At 38.1% G+C, this 14,545-nt stretch overlaps 1 protein-coding gene across 1 annotated transcript in view; it reads right to left on the minus strand.

The window, feature by feature from the left end:
* Positions 1–3,495, minus strand: part of NUGGC (nuclear GTPase, germinal center associated) — a 90,728-nt gene extending 87,233 nt beyond the window's left edge. Inside the window, 1 exon segment of the mRNA XM_020983995.2 lies at positions 3,378–3,495. The gene's annotated coding sequence lies outside the window, so the exon portion shown is untranslated.
* Positions 3,496–14,545: the final 11,050 nt, after the last annotated feature.

Below are 14,545 nucleotides of genomic sequence, written 5' to 3' on the forward strand. Positions count from 1 at the left end.
TCAGGAGTTCTGAGCTACAGTAAAACTAAAGCCAATCAGGTATCTGGATTAGGCAGCTAACTGACCCAGGTCAGAAACAGGGCAGGTCAAAACTTCCATACTGATCAACAATGTGGTTGAGAAGGAAGGAAGAGAGGAAGGGAGGGAGAGAGAGGGAAGGAGGGAAAGAGAAGGAAGGAAGGAAAGAAGGAAGGAAGGAAGGAAGGAAGGAAGGAAGGAAGGAAGGAAGGAAGGAAGGAAGGAAGGAAGGAAGGAAGGAAGGAAGGAATTTTTCTTAAAAGAACCCAGAAATTCCTCTGAGTTCTAGATCCAGCCTGACCTAGGCCAAGCCCTATACCTTGAGCAGCACCAAGGTGTGGAGAAGTAAGTGGCTTCTTCATTTAGGGCACTCCTTTCCTCCTTGAATTTCAACACTAAATTATAAAAAGTAGCAATAGGAGAGATGGGAACATGTAGAGCTCCCTTTTCTTGAACACTCAAAGGGGAGCCATGGAGAATAAGCCCAGATATTAAAAGTGATTTCTTATTCAGGTCCAGCCCTTCTGTTTCCAGTATAGTATCTCAGAAGCAAGAAGCCACTGACTCTTCTGAAATATGTAGACTTTCACCTGACCTAGCCACCCTTTGCTAGCAACAGACCATGACGCCTCATTTGAACAATGGAGCAATTTTTTTTTTAAATCACAGTTCAGTTTCACACTTTTTGCCCATGACTTCTCTAGGGATTTCACCCTGTGGTTTTTAATTGGATAGACAAAACTATTTTCTTAATTTAACACTTCCAACTCTCAAATTCCTGTGATTCCTAATTTTATCACCTGTTTAAAAAAAAGAATAATGGATTTCCACTACTTACTCAGGGTTCTTGTGGCCATCTAATGAGATGGCAAGGTTTTTGTAAAGCTAGATGAAACATGTGGTTAAATAGCTATGCCCTCATCGAAACACCAAGCCCTGTGGTTCACGTCAACCTAGCTTATAAAGCTGAAAAGCTGAGGTGAGTAAAGGGACAAGGAGAGATGGGAGGTAATAATAATAATAATAACAAGCACTTTAAGGTTTACAAAGCATTTTAGAAATATTTCATTTTAGGGGCAGCTAGGTGGTACAGTGGGTAGAGCACCGGCCCTGAAGTCAAGAGGACCTGAGTTCAAATCTGCCCTCAGACCAAACACTTGACATTTACTAGCTGTGTGACTCTGGGCAAGTTACTTAACCCCAATTGCCTAAGAAAAGAAAAAAAGATATACTTCATTTTATCTTCACAATGACCCTGGGAGCTTTTTTTTTCCCTTCCTCCTTCTCTCCCTTCCTCCCTTCTTTCCTCCTTTCCTCTCTATCTCCTTCCCTCCCTCCCTTCCTTCCTTCTTTCTTCCCTTCCTCTCTTCCTTCTTTCCTTCCTTCCTAACAGAGATAACGGGGCTCAGCAAGTTCTCAGCCTACTTCTGGTGACATGTGAGCTTTGGCCCCTTATAAAAGTCACCTAGAACTAAAGACTCCTGTTTGGTGCATGACCTTTAGCAAAGGGCCAGAATACATATGTCATCAAAAGTGGCTTGAGTGTATGCTCAGCCCCATCACACCATTAATTCCTTCCTTCTTCCTCTCTCCCTCCTTCCCTTCCTTTTTTTTTTGGGGGGGGGGGCAATTGGGACTTAGTGACTTGCCCAGGGTCACACAGCTAGCAAGTGTCAAGTGTTTGGTCTGAGGCTGGATGTCCACTCAAGTTCTCCTGACTTCAGGGTCGGTGCTCTATCCACTCCCTTCCTTTTCAATGCAAAGGTCATAAACCACTTACGATTACTGCAAATTAAAATTCAGAAAATAGAAAAGTATTTTGCAAAGTACATACCCTTTCCTCTGATCCATGAAGCTACCTGGGCATCAACCGGATGTTCTCATCATACAAAGTCCCAAGAAAATGAAAGCTGCCCCCTACCTCACCCCCAGACAGTAGAGAAGTGTGCTTGTTACCACATTCTCTTACCTTTTATTAGGAGAAAACCATTAATGAGGTCCAGCTCTGGGCCAAATTGAGCATGACCTGCCCTGGAGACACTGAGTATGGAAAGTCATCATGGGGTTTACCTTTTCCCTAAGCAATGGTGGTAGAAATGTGGTTAAAAAGTAAAAACTTCTGATGCCAGGGCAACTGAAAATTGTCATAAATTATTGCTTTAAAAAAAATGATTGCTGTCTCCAGATGTTCAGACATGCATGACTCTGCCCCTGTTGCTTATTTTCCCTATAGTAAAACTATGGTTAACCCAGCATCCTGTGTCACCAGCTACTATTACCTCCTGTGTCTGTTGTCTTATTTATCTTGGTGAGCACTGAACCTGAAAATGGCATTTTTTAAAATGAAACCTTCTGGGTTAAATAGTGCTGGGATTGGCAGTGGTGCACAGTACTCGTTGATATCAGCAATAACTCAGAGCGGGGAGGGTTGGTCTTTATTTTTCCCACAATCCTTCCCTTCTCCTCCTTCTCTTCTCCATCCTGTCCCTTGATTTGGTTTTGGCCTCTATTCATTTTATGTTAAGAATTAGTCTTGGATCATAGATCACAGATTTAGAGCTAAAAGAGACATTCAGGGTCACTTGATTCAAATTTTACAAAGGCTAAGTGTGGTATACTGAAAATACAAAAACAATTTTTGACCTTTTAATAGGGTACCTGGACCTCTAGTGCTTTAGTGTTAGAAGGAATTGATAGAAACATTTTAATCTTCTCATTTTATCACCATGAAACTGAGGCCCAGAAAGATAAAATAATTTACCCAAAATTATACAGCTAGTTAGGGACGGGGCTGTAAGTTCACTCATTTATTCATTTAGTAAGAATTTATCAAAAAGCTCCTCTGTTCCAGGCACTGTGTAAGGTATTGGGAATAAAAAGACAAAAATGAAGTATTATCTGCTCTCAAAGAGCTTATATTCCACTGAGAGGAAACAAGATGAACACAGATAAGGAGATATAAACTATATTCAAAGTTAATACAAAGCAATGTTGGGGTGAGAACTCAAATAACTGGAGGGATCAGTAACGGCCTTTGAGCTGGACCTTGAACAAAGCTAGGTATTCCAGTTAGCAGTGAAAGGAGAGCATTTCAAGCATAGGGTACAGCCTCACCCCTACTGATTTCATTTTTACAGATTTAGGAGACTGGAGCCCAGAGATATGAAATGACCTATCTGAAATTTACACAGCAAGTTTACTGAGAAGCCAAGAGCCAAGACTAGCACCTCAGTCTCCTGACTGCCACCCCATCATTCTGTTTACCACATTGCCCTCTAATCCACATTACCTGCTTCTTCCCCTGATAAGACAACCCTATGTTAAGCACAGCAAAGGAGAGAGTTAAGAAAAATACTAACCAGATGTCACTGAAAATTCACTTTTCACTCTTCAGCACCAAGAAACACTGTAACTGGTTCTGTCTGCTTTGCTTTGAAGCACAGATATTGGGGACCATGCAGTTCACATTAACTCTGTGGCCACAGTTGCAAAGCCACATATAGAGAAAGAGAAGTGAAACCAACATACTGCCAGAAGGCTATTTATGCCAAACTCCTCCCCAAGATTTTGACATTTACTAGGTTTTTCTCTCTTTCTTTTTAAATTGGAATTTTTAAATTAAGGGCTAATAAAAGGAATCAAGTTTATAATCTAGGCATGGCCCTAACTCATCCCTGAAAGTAGATGGTTTCAAGATGGCTATCCTGGAATATCCAGCCCATTCAAAGGATAATGTTTAAGAACTAGAAGGAGTCAGGCATGGGTATGCATGTCCTACAATCCCTGCTGCCAGGGAAGCTAAGACTGGTGAATTGCTTGAGCTCAGGAGTTCTGAGCTATGGTAGAGCTAAAGCCAATTGGGTGGCCAAATTAAGTCCAGCACCAATATGGTGAACCCCCCAAAGCAACAGGGGGCCAATTGGTTGCCCAAAAGGTACAGAACTAGTCTAGGTCAGAAACAGAGCAGGCCAAAGCTTCCACGCTGATCAGCAGCTGACAGACAGTTACACTTCCAGACAAGACAGAGAGACCCAGTTACACCAAAAATAAAATAATAATGAGACTGACTTTCTTGTCCAAATCCTTCATTTTATAGATGAAAAAACCAAGGCCCAGGGAGGAGAAATTATTTGCCAAAGGTCACACATATAGTAAGTAGCAGATTCAAGATTTTAACCCAGGTTCTATGACTCCAAATTCAGTGTTCATTCTACTGCATCACCATTAATAGTATCAAAGTTTTTTAGAAAGATGCCCATTATTAGCCATTTTCCTCAGGAGTGGGTGGTTGAATTCAGTCATGAAGGATCAGATACATGACTCTGACACTAAATCTGTACTTCATGTCATCAGTGCTTACATCCTTTCTTTGTTATACTCTTGTGTCCTGGTTCTCAAATGGTATGTGTATAACACAAGACATTAAGGAAAACATAGACAGGCCACATATGTTCCTGACTGACTGCCTTCCTCAGAGTCTTCCCTATCATTCATTCATTTCCCTATTCTGTCATACACCTTACTATAATTTGCACAGGGTTGAGTCAGTCTCACCAGGGTACACCAGAAATGAAAGCAGTGCACAGATGGCTTTAATACCTATTCCCATCCTACCAAATATGGATGAAGACCCTGGTACTTACTGCCTAAATAACTTTGACCAAGATATTTAAGACAGAATGGTGAACTTGCAGTCAGACAGATCTAGGTAAAAATCTTGCCTTAGACACTTACTAGCCATGTGAACCTGGACAGTTGGGTATAGAAATCTATATTACCTAACAGGGAAATAGGAAGGGAAGGGGATAAAAGAAAGAAGAAGGGTAAAAAGGAGGGTGGATTGAGGGAGGCAATGGTCAGAAACAAAACAAACTTTTGAGGAGGGACAGGGTAAAAAGAGAGAGAAAGAATCTATTATGCCTCAACTGAAATAAAAAAGACAGGGGTAGCAAACATGATGTCAGACAACCAAAAGCAAAAATAGACGTAATTAAAAGAGGTAAGCAGGGAAACTACATTTTGCTAATAGTTACTACAGACAATGAAATAATATCAACATAAAGATGTACATACCAAATGGCATAACATCCAAATCATTAAAGGAAAAGTTAAATGAGTTTTAGGAGGATATAGTAAAACTATACCAGTGGGGGACCTCAATTTTCCCCCTCAGAGTTAAAAAAATCTAACCATGTAATAAATAAGAAAGAAGTTAAGGAGATGAATAGAATTTTAGAAAAGTTAGATGTGACAGACCTCTAGAAAAAACTGAATGGAATAGAAAGGAGTATACCTCTTTCCTAGCTATACATGACACCTTCATAAAAACTGACGTTTTAGGGCATATAACCTCACAAACCAATGTAGAAAAGCAGAAATATTAAATGCATACTTTTCAGTCCATAATGCAGTAAAAATTATATTCAGTAAAAGACTATGGAAGCATAGATTAAAAATTAATTGGAAACTAAATTATTTAATCCTAAGGAATGAGTGAGTCAAAGAACAAATCATAAAAATAATAAATAATTTCATTAAAAAGAATGACAACGAGACTATACAAAGTATGTGGGATGCAGCCAACACAATATTTAGAGGAAAATTCATAATTTTAAACATTTACACCAATAAAAGAGAGAAAGAACAGACCAATAAATTGAACATGTAACTAAATAATTAGAAAAAGAACAAATTTAATGCCCCCCTCAATTAAACACCAAAGTGGAAATTCTGAAAATCAAAGAGGAGAGTAATAAAATTGAAAGTTAAAAAAAAACAACATTGAACTAATAAATAAAACTAGGAGCTGGTTTTATGGGGGGAAAATAAAATAAATAAACCATTGGCTGATTTGATTTAAAAAAAAAAGAAATCCAAATTACAAGTATCAAAAATGAAAAGGGTGAATATACCACCAATGAAGATGAAATTAAAGCAATTATTAGGAGCTATTTTCCTAATTATATACCAGTAAAACCAAAAATCTAAATAAAATGCATGAATATTTACAAAAGCATAAATTACCCAGATTAAGAAAAGAAGAAATATAATATTTAAATAACCCTGCCTTAGAAAAAGAAATTGAACAAGCCACAAATGAGTTCCCTAAAAAAAATACACTTGAATGCTACCAAACATTTAAGGAATAATTCAGTCTGATACCACACGAAATGTTTTTTTAAATAGGCAAAGAAGGAATCCTACCAAGTTTCTCTTATGACACAAACATGGTCTTGATACCTAAATCATGGAAAGAAAAAACAGAAAAAAAAACTATAGGCCAATTTACCTAATAAATATTGATACAAAAACTTTAAATAAAATACTAACAAGGAAAGTATAGCAATATATCACAAGAATCACACACTATGACAAGGTGGGATTTATACCAGGAATGTAGGGCTAGTTTAATATTATGAAAACTATAAACATAACTGACCATGTCAAAACAAAAACAACAAAAATAATATGATTAAAACAATAGATGCAGAAAAGGCTTTTGACAAAATAACAACCATCATTCCTATTAAAAACACTTAAAAATGTAGTAGTAAAAGATTTTCTTCTTTTTTCTCAAATTTTTTATTTCTTTTTCTTTTATTTTAAAATTTTTTCTTCTAAATTTTCATATTTTTTCCAATTATATATAAAAACTATTTTTAACTTTTTTTTTCAACTTTGAGTTCCAAATTCTCTCCCAACCTCTCTCCCCTCCCCATTATTAGTAGGCAAGCAATTTGATAAAGTTTATACATTGCAGCCATGCAAAACATATTTCCATATTAGTCATGTTGTAAAAAAAAAAAAGCACCACAAACCAAAAAAAGAAAAAAAGAAAAAGAAAGTTAAAAAAAAACACAGGATGCTTCAATCTGCATTCAGATTAAATCAGTTATTTCTCTGGAGGTAGATAGCATTTTCCATCATTGGTGTTTCAGAATTGTCTTGGATAATTGTAATGATTACAGCAGCTAAAACTTTCACAATTGATCACCATTACAATATTGCAATTACTGTGTGTAGTGTTCTCCTGGTTCTGCTCATTTCACTTTGCATCAGTTCATGTAAGTCTTTCCAGGTTTTTCTGAAAGCATCCTGCTCATTATTTCTTATGTCACAATAGTATTCCATCACAATTATATACCATAACTTGTTCAGCCATTCCCCAATTGATAAGCATCCTCAATTCCAATTCTTTGTCACCACAAAAAGAGCTGCTATAAATATTATTGGACATAGAGTTCCTTCCCCGCCCCTATCTTTATTTAAATCTCTTTGGGATACAGACTTAGTAGTGGTATCGCTGGGTCAAAGGGTATTCAAAGTTTTATAGCCATTTGGACATAGTTCCAAATTGTTCTCTAGAATGGTTGGAGCAGTTCACAACTCCACCAACAATGCATTAGTGTCCCAATTTTCCCACATCCCCTTCAACATTTGTCATTTTCAGAAGGAGTTTTTCTTTAAAGGATAAGTAGTTTCTATCTAAAACCTAAGTAACCATTATCTGTAATAAGGATAAACTAGAAGCCTTCCCAATAAGATCAGGCGTGAAGATGCCCAATATCGCCACTACTATTCAATATTGTATTAGAGATGCTAGCTATAGCAACAAGACAAGAAAAAGAAATTGAATAAGAATAGGCAATGAGGAAACAAAACTACTGCTCTTTGCAGATAATATGAAATTATACTTACAGAACCCTAAAGAATCAACTGAAAATCTAGTTGAAACAATTAACAACTTTAACAAAGTTTGCAGGATATAAAATAAACCTACATAAATGCTAATGAGCATTTCTATATATTACCAATAAAACTCAGCAGGAAAAGATAAAAAGAAAAATTCTATTTAAAAATAACTGCAAACAATTATAAAATACTTGGACTTCTGCCTGACAAGAAAAACCCAGGGACTATGTGAACACAATTATAAAACACTTTTCACATGAATAAACACAGATCTAAACAAATGGAAAAATATTAATTGCTGATGGGTAGACCAAGCCAAGATAACAAAAATAACAATTCTGCCTAAATTAATTTATTTATTTAGTACCATATCAATCAAATTACCAAAGAATTATTTTATAGAGTTAAAAAAAATAAAATTCATCTGGAAGACAAAAAGTCAAGAATATCAAGGGAATCAATGGGAAAAAAATGTGAAGGAAGGCAGCCTAGCAGTATCAGATTTCAAACTACATTCCAAAGCAATAATCATCCAAACAATCTGGTTCTGGCTGAGAAAAAAAGAGTAGTGGATCAGTGGAATAGATTACATACATAACAACAGCAAAAGACCACAGTAAACTAGTGTTTGATAAGCCTAAAGATCCAAGCTTTTGGGACAAGAACTCAATATTTGCCAAAACTTGCTGGGAAAACTGGAAAGGAGTTTTGCAGAAACAAGGCATAGACCAATATCTCACACCATATACCAAGGTTAGGTCAAAATGGATACACAATTTAGAGATAAAGAGTAATATCATAAGCAAATTAGGGGAGCATGGAAAATTTTACCTGTCAGATCTATGGATAAAGGAAGAGTTTATAATCAAACAAGAGACAGAAAAGATCAGAGGAAGTAAAACTGATAATTTTGATTATATGAAATTAAAAAGCTTTTGCACAAACAAAACCAATGTAGCCAAAATTAGAAGGAAAGCAGGAAACTTGGGGGGAAATTTTTACACTAATTCTATAAATAAGAGCTGTTGCCCAATTGATAAATGATAAAAGGATGTAAACAGTTTTCAGAAAAAGAAATCAAACCTCTCAATAATCACATGAAAAATGTTCTAAATTACCACTGATTAGAGAAATGCACATTAAAACTACTCTGAGGTATTGTCTCATATCTAATAGATTAGCTAACATGATAAAAAAGAAAAAAGACAAATGATGGAGGGGGTATGAAAAAATAGGGACACTAATACACTGTTAATGGAGTTATGCACTGCTCCAACAATTCTGGAGAACTCTGGAACCCCCAAAGGGCTATAAAACTGTGCATATCTTTTGACCCAGTAATACTACTGGGCTTATATCCCAAAGAGATAAAAGGAAAAGGACCTATATGTCCAAAAATATAAGCAATTCTTTTTGCGGTGACAAAGAATTGGAAATTGAGTGGATGCCCATCAATGGGGGAATGGCAGAAAAGTTGCAGTATATAATTGTAATGGAATACTGTTGTGCCATAAGAAATGATGTGCAGGATGCTTTCAGAAAATCCAGGAAAGACCCGTGAACTGATGCAAAGTGAAGTGAGCAGAACCAGAACATTATACACAGTAATCATAATATTGTAATGATGATCAATTGTGAAAGACTTAGCTACTCTAATCAATACAATGATCCAAGATAAGTTTGAAGGACCTATGATGAAAAATGCCATCCACTTTCAGAGAAAGAACTGATGAACTCTGAGTACAGCTCAAAGATATTTTTTCCACTTTATTTTTCTTGCTTTTTTTTAAAGATGGAAATGTTTTGAATGATTTCACATGTGTTATTGATATTATGTTGCTTGCTTTCTCAATAGGTGGGGAGGGGCTAGGGAGAGGGAATTTGGAAATTAAAATTTTTTTAATGGATATTAAAAATAAATAAATGTGTAGTTATTTTTTTTAAGAAAGACACACTTTGAATATGGAAACTCATGCAGAGTTAAAATGACAGTGATTCCTTTGTTTACTTTTCCTGGAAGAGCCAGCCTGTGATCCACCCTTCCATTTAGAGGCAACTTGCTTTTGTGCTCTAGTTTCATTTATATCAGGAATGTTCATTTTTATATGATTTAATTCATCCAGTAATGTCAACTCATTGATTATTGAACAAGAATCTCATGCTTACTGATAACAGCTAAGTTAGTTTTACAGAAAAATGAAAAGTAGTGAAATTCTGACCTCTTTTTTTGCAACTCTGCTGCTAACACAGAAAAAAAAATAGGAATCACATTGGACTCTGAGAGCCATTTTGTATTTTTCTTTCTTTCATGGCTTTTCATGGCTAAGAAATATCTAGTAACCATCCTATTAGTCATAAGCTTCCATATATATTTATAGGCTGTTTGTTAGATAGCAGACACAGCATTTTAAAATTTTTATTTATTTTCAATTAATAAGTATTTATTTTCCATCCCCACCTCCCAGTCTTTGAAAAAAAACCTATCAAAAAATATGCAGTCAAAGAATGTAAAGTTCCACATTACCCATGTAAAAATGTATAGCTCATTCTGTATCCCCAGTCCCTTACCTCTTTGTCAGGAAGCAAATAGCATACTTCTTCATTTGTCTTCTGAGATCATAATTGGTCATTGCATTGATTCTTTGTCTGGAGCCTAATCATGGGTTCTTATCCTTTCTTTTATTTTAAATCCGTCTTCTATAATCATTCTCTGTGATTAGAGTTTACTTAGTAATAATCCTTCTCTCAATCTATCTTCCTTCTTATTGCACCCCTCTATTTCCCTTTTTCTCTCTTTCTCTATTGAGTGAAATGTTTTTCTATACCCACAAGTGTGTGTGCATTCTTCTCTCCTTTGACCAGTTTAGATGAAAATGAGATTTGTGTTGCCTGCTTCCCCAGCCCTTCCCTCGTTTGTATGGACTTTTACTTGTACACCCTAATTATGTAAGATAGTTTTCCCCATCCTTCCTCTGCTTTTTTCTCCTGTAGTGTATTCCTCTTCCTGCCTTGGTTACTTGGCTACAGCCTAAGGTCCTCAACCATTCTTTTCCCTGGACCTAGGTGCAGGTCCTCACCTCAGTCGGCACAGGGGGGCAGCTAAGGGGGGCAGCTAGGTGGTGCAGTGGATAGAGCAACAGCCCTGAAGTCAGGAGGACCTGAGTTCAAATCCAGCCTCAGACCAAACACCTGACACTTACTAGCTGTCACTTAACCCCAATTGCCTTTAAAAAAAAAAAAAGTCAATCTGCACAGGATCTGTGATCCAGCACTGGGTAATCAGTGATAGAGCTGCCAAATTGGCACCTCTTCCTGCTCCCTGAATAAAGGCAGACCCCTCTGCACCAGATAAATACTCCTCTGACCCTTGTACACAACTGCATTCAGGACTGTTCAAATCCCCTTCTGTAAGACGGTGTGGCTACTCCTAGATAAATCCTATTCCCAATATCCACAGATCTTTGTCTGTCCCCCTAGGCTACATGGGGCAGCTGCAAAAAAAATATGCACTGCAATTTTTTTCTTGCTTTTCCCCATCAGAACTTATTCTGGGGCATTTTCTAAATTTTGGTGGAGTTGTAGGGGACAGCTCAACTGCATCACATCCTTCTACTCCACCATCTTGGCTGGTCTCCTGCAGACACAATTCATAGCTAGGACCTTAATCAAAGCCTTTTCAGCACAGTAGAATCTTTCAGACCTTATTTTCTTAGCTTTTTTTTCCTTCCACTTTAAGGCAAAAATACTTAGAGACAGGGAGGAGGTGCAATTATGCCAACAGGCTGAAGTCTGGCTCTCATCCCTGCAGGAGCTTTGGAGGAAAAGGTGGACATTGAAGAAAGCCATTATAGTGAGAAGATCCCTAAGATGGTACTTGTGTGGTAGCATGAGCTAGTGAAGGACTACAAAGTGAGGCACAGAAACAATGGTCACTATAGGAAAGAAACCCTCTCAGGGAAGAAGCATATTCCCCTAGATAATGTTTGAGCCCTGGGGAAAAGTCCCCTTTCGTTTTGTGAACTCATCTTTCTGCAAGATAAAATCAGCTCTGAAACCTAAGCCTGCCTCTGGAGTCCCTCCCTCCCTTTGATTGAAAAAGGTGGAAAGGTAAAAAGCATGGAGATCCTCCCAGATCCTCTGTTTGAAGCCACCCAGGACATTCACTTCCTCATTTTCCACCAGGCTACTCTCCTGGTGATTTCATGATCTCCAGAAACTCATCATTCCACAAGATGAAATTAACTCTGAAACTCATGCCTCCTCAGATAATCTACCCCCCCACCTCCACAACCCCACACCTCCACCCCGCCCCTCAACTACCCACACTTCCCACCTTTCAGCTTTCATGTGTTGTTTTCACCCATTGGTTTGTGAACTCCTTGAGGGCAGGGACTGTCTTACGGCTTGGTTTTTGGGGTTTTTTTGTATTCCCATTGCCTAGCACAGTGGCTGACACATAGTAGGCACTTAATATCTTTATTGACTAATTCTGTGCTAGTTATGGTTCTGGTCACCTCCACATGTAATGAGACATTACAACTTTTTCTTTTTTTTTTTTGGCAATTGGGGTTAAGTGACTTGCCCAGGGTCACACAGTTAGTAAGTGTCAAGTGTTTGGTCTGAGGTCGGATTTGAACTCAGGTCCTCCTGACTTCAGGGCCGGTGCTCTATCCACTGTGCCACCTAGCTGCCCCTTACAACTTTCCTAAAGCTGGTGGTTTTAGAACTTGTGGATTAAAAAAAAAATGAAGAATAGTATAGTTCCGGCTCACAAGAAACTTAAGTCTAATAAGGAAGATATATTAAGTTGATCAAAAGGTTAAAACGGTTGGGGGGCTAGGGTGAGAAAGTACACCTGGGCAAACAGAAGCCAGACTCCATCCAATGATAATACCTGATAGGTGAAGGGAAGCTTTGACTACAATTTCCCTGTCCCTCCTTAGTCTAGGCTAGGATTCCAAAAGACAGGCTTGTCTCACACAATAAACAGGAGTTTATTGATTAACTTACAAACCACTGGAAGGACATTCACATGTACAAGGAAATATGAACCTGTCTCACCACTACCTAGGTCCCTGGAGTCCTAAGAAATGAAACAGCCTACATAAGTGTCTCTGGAAAACATCTTGTGAGAATGGCAGGCTGATTCTGAGTGGCCCATGGAAGTTGTGTACAATACCAGTTTATATCCAAGATGACAACTGGAACTAGATACCTTTACAAATTCATCAACCCCAGATACCTTTGAATCCAACTATTATGAGGCCAGCTAAGGATGAGCACAGGGACTGGTAAACTCTCACCAAATGGTTTCTATTTTATTTTCAGTAAAATATTAGGCTAGGTTCTCAGGTGAGGAGGAGGAGTAGAAGTGAGCTATGGGAGGTTTGAAGAGAGAGGAAAAAAATTTGGAAAATCATCTTTAGTGAGTAGGATAGTGGATTGATTAGAAAACAAATGTTACCTATGGAGCAGGCATTCCGAAGGGCACAGTGAAAGGCGTGGATAGCTTCACAGCAGGACATGATAGGAATTGGGTTGAGGGGTGACGGGAATAAGGGATTGAGTAATGGGGAACAGAATGAAGTTTGAATATAATAACAGTGGGTTCTGAATCACTGAAGTATATGACAGCATGAGTCTGCTAATCATTAAAAGAATGAGTTCAGGCAGGTTATCAACACCACCAAGCATTAAATTTCAGGGGGGGAGGGGTCTTCTCAGGTAGTGGTGAGACAGTGGTATGACGAGCTTGATGGAATTATGTCCCTCTTCCCAGGCAGGTTCCACAAACCAGGCTACCCAGTCCCTACCTGTCCTCCTCCTCCTCCACGTGTTCTTCTCAGATCCCAAATGGAAGTGGCCTCTCTGTCTTGTGAACCAACATAGCATGTGGCTTCTCTTACTGCCCTTTAACAATCTGCTTTGTAGAATTTGGATCGAAATTCCCTCCTGTTAAGCAAGCTTGCCAAAATCAAGGGCTTCAATTCTAAATCTCCTTGTAAGCCAGAATGTACACAAGGGCTAGATGATGTGTCACAAGGGCAGGGATTTCATCTTATTCACCTCTGCCCTCCCCACCATGCCTGGCACAGGGCCATGCACATAACAGGCTCCACAAGATATTTTCCAAATGAATGTGGTGAACAGTATAAGAAAATCCCTCACTTCGAAGGCTTCTGGAGCAGCAGGGCACTAGGTGGAAGATCAGTAAGTAGAAACAATTATCTTTTCATTAAGACATTAAAAACAATACAATAATGCCATGTACAGGATTGTATTGAATACAAGAGCAGGAAAACCACATAATAATTCATAATCATGCTACTGGGAAGATACTACTTGAACCTGTGACTATCCAAAATAATAACTTTTGAAGTCCTGCAGATTTCCTACAATTTAATCAGATTGTCTAAACACCTACTACTATGGAAGTTTTGAAAGAAGTGGGACTTAGGAGTAAGAAGGTACATCAAACAATTCTGACGCAAACAATTCTTGAAGAAAAGGCAAACAGGCAGATTAGGATGAAGGGTGAAGTGAGGGACTTAGGGTTTGCCAGAGGACTCTGAAGGGGGAAGGGTACCAAAGTACATCTACTTCAACTTTGCATCCAGCTCCACCCCTTCCCATTCTCTCTCCTTCCCTCTTTCCTAGAGATCCAAGGCATTTGCCATACCTCTTCTGGGGTCTTCATCTTCACCCAAGGAAAATTAAATCTATTACTGGGGTCAGTGAGATAGAACAGCTCCTTTGTAAAATTTAGTTCACAAGCCTGAAATTACAACTTTGAAGGAAAAGTCTGAGAAATTAGTCCAATCTGGAAACATGCTGT

Source organism: Phascolarctos cinereus, unplaced genomic scaffold (genome assembly GCF_003287225.1).
Source record: "Phascolarctos cinereus isolate Bilbo 61053 unplaced genomic scaffold, phaCin_HiC Scaffold_2;HRSCAF=192, whole genome shotgun sequence".
Lineage (NCBI taxonomy): Eukaryota > Metazoa > Chordata > Mammalia > Diprotodontia > Phascolarctidae > Phascolarctos > Phascolarctos cinereus.